Genomic DNA, 11,325 nt, shown 5'->3' with positions numbered 1-11,325 from the left:
TCACTTTGCTCTCTGGGGTGGTCGGGGCTGCCGGCGGTGAGCTCTGCGGCGGACGGTGGTCGTCGGAGAAAGTGATTTTGAGGCAGTAGTGGCTTTCGACCAAAATCGAATAGGGGGACGTGCTCACGGGAGGAAGGGAATGTTCCTGGTGGAGAGAATGGAGAGGGGGAGGCCTTGGTGGCGCTGGACTGGGCGGGTCAGTGGCGGCGGCTGGAGTCGCCGGAGAGGAAGGAGACGACCCTTTCCCTATGATTGACGGCTAGGAGGGCACGGGTGGGACGGTGTGAGGCTGCCTGCGTGCGTGTTTGATCTCGGGGGCCTCTTATATAGGCGATGGAGGTCGGTTTGCGGCGGCCGGGGATAAGCTTGCCGGCGACCGCCGTTCTGTAGCTAGGGAGACGTGGCGGCAACGCGCACTAGAGGATGAAGTTGTGGATGGGCACGCACTGCTCCAGGGGGCAGGTGGCAAACGCTGGTGGCTTGGGCGGCGCCGACACGGCCAGGCCTGCAAGCGTCCACCAGCTAGCCGCCACGGCCGTCCTGGCAATGGCGCTGTGGGGTGCCAGGTTGGTCGGGGTGGTGTGACGGTGCAGGGGAACACGGAGTGTTGGCTGGGACCGGTCACGGGCCGGATTTGGGTGCAGGGTGCGACGCGGCGTCTCGGGTGCACGGGTGCCAAACGCACGCTCTGGGCGCGCCCAGAGCACGCCCGAGACATGCTCGATGAAATGCTAGGGCATCCTAGAGGCTGCGGTTGAGGCTGGCAATTAACAGGACTAGTCTAGGCTTAGCAAGGGGACTGAGGGACATGGTGGATTGGTCAGGGGCTCAAGTTCACCATGTAAACTTGAATTCATGCCAAATCTGGCTGTGCACTCAGAGTGTTTGACAAAATGCCAAAGGCACCTAGGTAGTTCTTGGAGTGGCCAAATTCTCCAGAGCAGTGTCTCTATGGGTGCAAGAGAGGGTGGTGAAGTTAGTTTGCAAGAAGGAGAAACTTGCTAGTGCAAGTTTTGCAAAACTACACTTCTGGACAGGAAGTAAATGGCATTATTACATGGGCTAAGAGTTCTCCAAAGAGTGCATGCTCCTGGACTTAGGGGTTTTGCAGGGTTGACTACAAGCATGAGAAAGCACAAAGTCACTAGAGCAAGAAATCATAGTGTTGCAGTAGAAAACACAAGTCTGGTCCAGAATGAAAAGGAGGTTGATGCACTCAAATCTTCCAAAGAACAACACTATGTTTTTGCATAAAGTTGGATGGCATGCTACTACTGACATCCCATAATTTTGGTGGAGGCTCTAAGGAAATATTTAATTGGATTGTAGTGCAAAAATGCCCACTGGACCAGAGAAGAAAAACATGTGTAACACTCAAAATAAGCAATGAAATAATTTTATTATTACACAAAAGTGATCTAGGGGCATCACATGACATCTCCAAATTTTGGTTGAAATATTAGTTAAAGTTATCAACTGGTTGGAGTAGAAAAAGAGCTCCAAAACTCAAACAAGTCATTTTAATGATTAAAGCTCAGGGTGAAATAATTTAATAAACAAATCTACCGATTTAGAAATTGTTTTAATGAGATGGCATAGAAGTCCAAATTTTTTGGAAAGCTCCACTTGGGAAAGATGAAACTCATTAACATAAAAAGAAGAGTTTTCTTTCTGAAATCCATAGAAAGGTCCAGAGTGCAAAATTTAAAACTCCTGGCAAGATTTTAATATCAAAAACTTGGTTAAATTTTTGGGGTGTTACATTGCATCATCTTTCGGATCCAACTTGAACCTCATCTGTTGAAAAAAGAATGTGAGTCTTATTAGGAGGAAGCTAGAAAGTATGGGACAGAGCAAGACAATATTACTAATTGCGATGAATAACATTACTTATGGAAAATGGTCAAGGAAGGTGTTAAACTGGGTATTGTCTTTCTCATTCCTGTACTGGATCCACGTTGGGAGGATACGCGCATGAAACCTAACGGCGATGGCTGCCTCTAATACTAACTTGGCTGACTCTATAACATCATGTGGCCTTTTAAAACCTGCCTCAAAATTGATCTCCATTCTTCCTCCTTTAGATTTTGTTAATCTGTCAAGCATTATCCCTGATGTCTGTTTCCGCTTGTGCCGTGGTGCTAGTTCAACAACGAATATGGAACGTGTTAGTGTACATCAAACTGTGAGAGTACATATAAAGGAGCATGCAACTGCAACTTGACTCGGTCAAGTACCGTCTTGGTGTTGATGCTCATGAGGTTCATCTGATCTTGCCAAGTCCTGTTGTGTCAGTAGTGCTTCGGAAGTAGTGTTAGGTGTGAAGGCAGCTTGGGAACTGGCCAGTTCCGGAGCAAACAAACGAGTAACTGGTTGAGATGCTGGTACAGTTGAAGCGGATGCTGCAGCTGGTGGAGCAGGTGATACTGTGTTTGTAGATTTAGCCGGTGGACTTGGACCTTCTACTGCACTATAAGTACCAGTAGAATCTCGACGACAGATCCTTTTCCGTTTCACCCGACGAGTAACAGCACTCCCTACTATATTATTTTCCTTGCTCTTTTTTGACTTTGCCATGTCAAGCTGTACCCACAACACAAAAGAATAAAATCACTCTTCAGAACTCATTGATGCATGATACAGACAAGCAATACTTTGATGTAAGACAACCATATGAGGATGGAATATGTAAGAAAAACAGGACGACATGACATATTCACAGCTACGATGTGCAAACTAAGCAGAAGGATTTTCAAGAAAATAGAAGTAATGCAAGCTAGACACCATATGATAGATGCAACCAATATTACTCTGCCAAGTTAAAAGTGTCTTGTCATAAGTGGCAATTCAAAAAATTAGAAGCAGTACAACGTAGAAATCAATGCAAGATGCAACCACTATCAAACTGCCATGTTAAAAGCGTCCAGTCATGAGTTACTAATGCGGGATACACAACAACATTACTTTGATGTAAGAACATGGTATGATAGATAGATGCAGTGTATTCTAGACACAGAAAGCCATGTCATATGCACATGTATAACGTATAAACTCAGCAGGTGCAATTAAATCAAAATAGAAGAAATACAGGCTAGACAACATATGCAACATGAAACCAATTATCACACTGTCAACTTAGAGCAAGCACCTGCGATGGTGGAGTGCGGGACATGAACTCATCATGTAGACTTGGGACTTCAACTTCATTAGCAGTAGCAGTGGCAAATCTAGATAGTCTCTGTTTGCGTCGGTGCGGAGTACCACCAACATCCCCTAACTTACTCTTTTCCTTCCTATTTTCTGATATTGCCCTATGAAGTCAAAACCACAAGAAGATGAATAAAATTAGCTCTGCATAACTAGTTGATGCATGATACAGATGAACACTACTTTGATGTAAGGCAAGCGCGGGATAGGAGGATGGAATATATACAAAAAAGGCAGCATTTCATCTTCACACGTACGATAGGAGGATGGAATATGTATGAAAAAAAGTAAGCGGAAGGCATTTCAACAAAATTAGAATAAATGAAAGCTAGGCACCATATGAACATGCAACCAATATCACTCTATTAGGTAAAAAGTGTCTCATGGTAAGTGCCATTTCAAGAAATTAAAAGCAGTACAAGCCAGAAGACAATGCAAGATGCAACCTACATCACAGTCCCAAGTTAAATGTGTCTTATGGGTAAGTGATCGTTGCAGGTATAAGTTGTAAGCCACGCAGATGCAATTCTACATAACAGAAGCAATACAAACTAGACATCATACGGAAAACGCAACCACATATAACAGTTCCAAGTAAGAGCAAGCACCTGTGATGGTGGAGTAGGGGAGATGTGCTCATCATGTACACGTATGTTCTAGAAACAGGAACACATGTCATATTCACAGGCATTATGTGTAAAGTAAGCAGATGCAATTCAAGTTAGAAGCAATACAAGCTAGACATCATACGCAACATGCAACCACATATAATAGTGTCAAGTTAGAGAAAGCACCTGTGATGGTGGAGTAGGGGAGATGTGCTCATCATCTACATAGCTACGTTGACTGTCCAGCCTTGTGTTGTCTTGGGAATCTTGTTGGGAGGATGGCGGAGTAGAATCTATAGAGACCCCCTATTTGAGTTGCCCCGAAGGACCACCATCATCCACTGCCGGGCTAATTTCCTTGAGCTGTAATGATTTTGCATTGTGAAGTCAAACCGATAAGAAAAAGGAATAAAATTCGCTCTTCAGAACTCATTCATGCATGATATTGACGAACACTACTCGGATGAAAGGCAAACACATGATGCGAGGATGGAATATGTATGAAAAACAGGATGGTGTGACATATTCACACCTATGATGTGGTAACTAAGCAGAAGGCATTTCAACAAATTAGAAGCACTGCAAGCTAGACACCATATGAAAGATGCAACCAATATCACTCTGCCAAGTTCAAACTGTATGGCGTTTCAACAAATTAGAAGCAGTATATGCTAGAAATCATATGCAAGACACAACCAATATCACAGTGGTGACTTAAAGGTGCCTTATCATAAGTGGCTGATGCGGGATATGCAAGAATAGTAGTCTGATGTAGAAACAGGAACACGTCATATTCACAGGCATTATGTGTAAAGTAAGCAGATGCAATTCAACAAAGTTAGAAGCAATACAAGCTAGACATCATACGCAACATGCAACCACATATAATACTGCCAAGTTAGAGCAAGCACCTGTGATGGTGGAGTAGGGGAGATGTGCTCATCATCTACACAGCTACGTTGACTGTCTAGCCTTGCGTTGTCTTGCGAATCTTGTTGGAAGGATGGCGGAGTAGAATCTGTAGAGAACCTCCGTTTCAGTTGCTCGGAAGGACCACCATCATCCAATGCCTTGCCAATTTCCTTCAGCTTTATTGATTTTGCATTGTGAGGTCACACCGACAAGAAAAAGGAATATCATTTGCTCTTCAGAACTCATTCATGCATGATACCGACGAACACTACTCTGATGAAAGGCAAAGTCATGGTACGAGGATGGAGTATGTACGAAAAAATGGACGGCTTAACATATTCACACCTATGATGTGGTAACTAAGCAGAAGGCACTTCAACAAATTAGAAACACTGCAAGACACCATATGGAAGGTGCAATCAATATCACTCTGCCAAGTTAAAACTGTCTCGTCGTAGGTGGCGTTCATCAAACTAGAAGCAATACATGCTAGAAATCACATTCAAGACGCAAACCAATATCACACTGCCAACTTAAAGGTGTCCCATCATAAGTGACTGATGCAGGATACACAAGAAGAGTAGTTTCATGTAAGAGCATGGTGTGATAGACAGATATAGTATGTACCAAAAACAGGAAAGCGTGTCATATTCACATGTATCATGTGTAAGCTAAGCAGATGCAAGTACACTAATTAGGAGGAATACGAGCTAGACACCATATGCAACATGCAACCAGATATCACACTGCCAAGTTAGAGCAAGCACCTTGGATGGTGGAGTAGGGGAGCGGAGACTTGGACCATGTAATGCACTATCAGTACAAGGAGAATCGGTACAGATGCTCCATTTACGTTGCTACAGAGGACCACCATCACCGCCTTCCTTACTCTTTTCCTTCCTCTTTCTTGATTTTGCCTTGTCAAGTCAAACCCACAAGAAAAAGGAATAAATTTGCTCTTCAGAACTTATTGATGCATGATACTGACGAACACTACTTTCATGTAAGGCAGCCGCATGATAGGAGGATGGAATATGTATGAAAAATAGGACGGCGTGACATATTGACATGTATGATGTATAAAGTGTAAACTAAGCACAAGGTGCTTGAACTTGTTAGAATCGATGCAAGCTAGAAACCATATGAAAGATGAAACCAATATCACTCTGCCAAATTAAAAGGGTGCCCTAACAAATGTATTTGACCAAATTAGAAGCAATACATGGCAACAGGCTAGAAATAATATGCAATATGCAACGAATAAAGGTGACTCATCGTAAGTGATTGATGCAGGATACAGAAGAGAGGTAGTTTCATGTAAGAACAACGTTAACACATAGTTGTAGTGTGTACCAAAAATAGGAAGGCATGTCATATTCACAGGTATAGTGCGTAAACTAAGCAGATGCAATTTACCCTAATTAGAAGCATTACAAGCTAGACACCGTATGCAACATGCAACCACATATCACACTGCGAAGTTGGAGCAAGCACCTGTGATAGTGGTGTAGGGGAAGTGCTGTCTTCAGGTACAGAGCAACATTCAATATCTTCATTTAGGCTTGCTGTTTCTTGAGAATCATGTGGAGAGGATGAAATTGCATTCTTTATAAGAGTATTGCGTCTCATATTAACCCACGCGCGTGACTGTCTCATCATAAGCAGACGCAGGATACACAAGAACAGTAGTTTGATGTAAGAACATGGTGTGATAGGCAGATGTAGTATGTACCAAAAATAGGAAGGCGTGTCATATTCACATGTATAATGTGTAAGATAAGGAGATGCAATTTAACAAATTAGGAGCATTGATGAGGGATACACAAGAGAAGTAGTTTGATGTAAGAACATGGTTAATAGAAAGACGTAGTATGTACCAAAAACAGGAAGGCATGTCATATTCACAGGTATAATGTGTTAACTAAGCAGATGCAATTTACCCTAATTAGAAGCATTACAAGGTAGACACCATATGCAACATGCTACGTTGACTATCTTCATTTAGCCTTGTTGTTTCTTGAGAATCATGTGGGGAGGATGACACTGCACTCTTTAAACGAGTAGGGCGTCTCACAGTAACCCACCCGGGTGACTATCTCATCATAAGTGATTGACGAGGGATACAAAAGAGCATTAGTTTGATGTACGAACATGGTTAATAGACATATGTAGTATGTATCAAAAACAGGAAGGCATGTCATTATGAAAGGTATAATGTGTAAAGTAAGCAGATGCAATTTAACCAAATTGGAAGCAATACAAGCTAGACACCATATGCAACATGCAACCACATTTGACAACGCGAAGTTAAAGCAAACACCTGGGATGGTTGTGTGTGGCAATTGAGATCATCAACTGCAGAGCTACGTTTACTGTCTCCAACTGCTGACACTGCACCATTAGAGCACAGAAACGCTTACTGCTTATCTTCGAATTACACTGGAGCGACTTCTGTCTTTTCTTTTCTGCATTCATCAACACTGCGTCAGAGTCTGAAATACCCATGCATAAAAAACAATAGTGTGAGTATGGGTGAAGTGTGTGCACAATTAGTACAGTGTAACGGTAGCAGATAGCAGGTCGGCGAGAAATAAATTACGGTAGACATATGATAGCTCTACAACATGCATGGCACACTCAATTACTACATGATTCTATGAAAATAACAGTCGACTAAAAGCAAATAGGTCAGTCCATTTTTTCTGCACCGTCCGATGTACAAAGAACGGGCAAATCGCCTTCATCAACCTCTAGCCAGTCAGTGTTGACGATCTTCCTCGAAACGCCAGCGATCACCGGCCCAGTATTCCTCCCCTGCCTGCGCCCTCCCCTTGACCACACCGCACCGCCGTGCTTGGCACTGCCCCCCGGCCATCCATTCAAGCCCCGCCGACCTCCAGATCGGGCGCAAGCAGCTCGTGCACCACACACCCCTATGATAGAAACCGATGCGCCGCTTCTCCGGGGAACAGGCAGACTAGGTGCTCCGCACGCCTAAGCGGGTGCTGCTTCTTTTAATTGCGGTTCGACTAACCTTGAATTGAAATCCAGGCGGGCTATTGACCTCTAGCAAAGGTGAAATAGTAAAAGGGAGGAAACCTTGTGCATTTAGTATCACGAAGAAGATGAAGTAAGAAGCGCTCAACTAGTTTCTTTTGTGGGATGAATACAGTGTGAGCGGAGACGTAAGATTTGCACGAATAAGGGAAGAGGAGTACCTCTTTCTGCTGGCAGTGCTGTGTCCTCCTTCTGTTTTTCCGACGATGTTGTTGTTCGCCGGAAACCAAAAGTTGTGGAGGACGGTGCAGCCTTGGATGAACCCATGCCAAGTAGTTGAGTGTGGTGCGGTGGCCGTCTGTTGGCGGCGGGGAAGCAGATCCGAGGCGGCGAACGACAGCGTAGTGGGAACAGCTCCGGTGCAGTGGACGGTTGCGACAGTGGAGCCGCAGCAGTGAGGCACAGGACGGCGTGGTCGGAGTGGTTCTGGTACAGCGCACGTCGGCGTCGACGTCGTGGAGGCAGCTCTGCCTCGGCTTCAGCTGCTAAGTCCTTGAGGGTGTTGCGATTGCGGTTGCGTTGGACGACGACGTCGGGGTACCGGCTCCGGCGTGATGGAGGAGGGCGGTGGTGGATTGGCCGCTATGGGTTGGAGGACGGAGGAGGCTGGGGTTTCGCGGCTGGTGGAGAGGGCTTTTTCGCGCCCACGGAGTATGAATGGGGAAACAGAGGGAGGCGGGGAACTAAGGGGGAACAATGTTTTGGTTTGAGACGCGCTTGTTTGAAATTTGGCGAAAGTTACAAACTTTGCCCCCATCTAATATTTCGGACATATTGCGGGTTGGGGGTAGGACAGTCATGTCAGGTGTCCCAAATGTGGGCGGGATAGATTTCGGCCGAGCGCATGGGTGTTTAGGCACCCACGGCGTATGAATGCTTCTCGGAGGCGGTTGAGACTGGCGTCTTGGTGAAGTTACAAACCTACCCCGGTTTAGACCTTTGGACATCGGGTCGATAGGTTACACGGGCCAGAGTCGGGACAGTAATTTCCTACCACCAAAACATTAGTCTCGCGCGGTTTCAGGTGACCAGAGGCCTATTTGGCGCTTCGTTCAATATTTGGGAGGAGAAGCATTAACGTTTTCGGTTCTCTTGAATTGAACTTTCAGGATTTGTCAAACTTCACAAATCTTTACTCTTGAAAATCCTAAAGCTACGATTATTTTGGAATGGAGGGGGTACATTTTAATATACATTGTACACGAGTATATATTAAAAAATATGCAACTTACCTCAGTTCATGCATGGTTCCAGGTATAATCTCCTTGGTTACAAAAAAAAGTTAGATATGCGTATGAATATATATAGCATGTTCAAACTCACAACAAAGATTGATGCCCCCTTTTACATCTGATTTACAAATGCCATTATCTCGGGTTCAAATAGATGAATGCACTTCCTATGAATTCGAATCTTCGAAACCCCCTTTATGTTGAATTCGACATGTATTTTATTTCGTAGCTAGCAATTTGGAATGTATCCATGCAAGTGTCAAATGTATAAAGTGCTTCACAGTAACAACATGGAGTGCACTAATTAATGTTTATATATGAATTGCAAAAGCATCCATTGCCTATATTTCAAACCGCTCTCACTCCATGGATCGATAATATGAAATAAACACATGCACATGCTAGAATTCAATAGAGTATGGGTGTCTGATAGACCGATTTTTGTCCATACGCAATTTTGCAAAATTCATGATCTCATTCAAAAATAATAATTCCATTTATATATTAATTTAATGCGTAGAACCGCCTTTTACACGTAGATGCACTATGCCTCGCCCGGTTCTCACAAACGCGTTATATATCTCTCTATCTAACGCATAAGTGCACACACTTTATATGCATCGGCATTTCTCTTTCACAAATGCTCACAATCTCTCTCAGGGTGTCGGGGTGTCTCACGCACATGCTCTCTCTATTTCTCTCTCTCTTTCTGACTACTATGTACCACTCTTTTCACTAATCTCAGTTGGAAAACACTATTTCTCTCACATGCATATATACACATGCACGGTCTCTACTAGCCCTCTATACGCACATATATATGTGCCTATGTGTCTCCTGCACGCACATTATCTTTAGGCCTCACTCGCACACATTGCCCCCCCGACACACCTCTCTAATAGTAGTTGGCAGATATGATTTCATCATATCATTCAGTAGGATATCCCTGGCTGTTAGGCTGGAAGGTAATACGAGGCAAAGTTTTACCCTAGTTCGGATCGGACCCTTGTAGTTGAAGAAAGAACCTACATACTCCTGGTACTGTATATGAGTGATAGGGGTGTGTACAAAGTACACGTGAATACCATGCATTGTGCGTGTGTGTATACTATCGACGAACTAGCCCCCAAGCTTGTATAACATACTAAGGGCCTAGGGTTACAAATCATATATGTAGTCGGCTTATCACCAGTGGGGAGAGTCCTCCGCGACTCTGGTAGCTTCGTGTTGTACGCCGAGTCCTCCACATGGGTCTCCGTATAACACATCTCGGTCCAACCTATATGTGGCGCAGGATGGAACCGACCCATGAGTCTTCATGTTGACCCACCACAACTAGAAATGATGTGCCCACCACATCACACACGCAATCGGCCACTAAGAAATAAGCATATACAATAGTACAATGGTATCTAGCTCACGATACGTCTCCATATTTTGTTGATGAAACTGACGGACTTTGCATTTGATGCGTGCTCCGTATTTTGTTGACGACACTTACGGTCATTGTATTTGAAGCAAAAGCACGATATGGTCACTGGACTTCAGAATAAGCTCATCACGGTCACCACATACATTTTGTCGTGCTAACCAACATGTGGTTGGATGGTTAGAGGACAGTGGTTTCTCGAGCCCACCAAGGTTAAAGTCCCGGTGCTCACATTTATCTTGTGTTAATTTCAGTATTTTCCGGCAATGTACGTTCAGTGGGAGGAGACGTTCCACTCGACTACGGGGCACCTATGGTGACTTCGTAAAATTTCAAGATCATATATGTTGGCCCACTCTCTCGAAGGTGCTCATAGGGGTAGGGTTCGCGTGTGTGCGCTTATAGCGGTGAGTGCTTGCGCGTATATATGAGCCCTTGCGTCTGTACCATGTTAAACAAATACATGTCATGATTATACTGTCACTGGCTCACCCATACAACTCCGTATTTTGTTGATGACACAATCAATTGAGCAGTCAAACGACACAACTAATGTTGCACCATCGGGGCGCGTAACCGTGGGGCCCACCTGTCAGCCCGTATACGAAAGAAAGAAATGGTAGTTTGAATCTGTACTGTGTGAATAAAATAGGAGTACATTTTAGGGTGATCATACGGTCACTGGCTCACCATATAGCTCCGTAATTTGTTGATAACACGATCAATTGACCAGTCAAACGGTCCACATTCAGCAGCGCACATTACCATAGGGCCCACCCGTCAGCGCGTATATGAAAGACAAAAATGGTAATAAACTAGTGGTCGGTGGGTATTCGAAGTTGTGAGACCTCTGGTTGGCAGTCACCGGCGGTTGGGGGGG

This window comes from Triticum dicoccoides, chromosome 6B (genome assembly GCF_002162155.2).
Source record: "Triticum dicoccoides isolate Atlit2015 ecotype Zavitan chromosome 6B, WEW_v2.0, whole genome shotgun sequence".
In the NCBI taxonomy this organism is placed as follows: domain Eukaryota; kingdom Viridiplantae; phylum Streptophyta; class Magnoliopsida; order Poales; family Poaceae; genus Triticum; species Triticum dicoccoides.
This window is presented reverse-complemented; position numbering follows the sequence as displayed.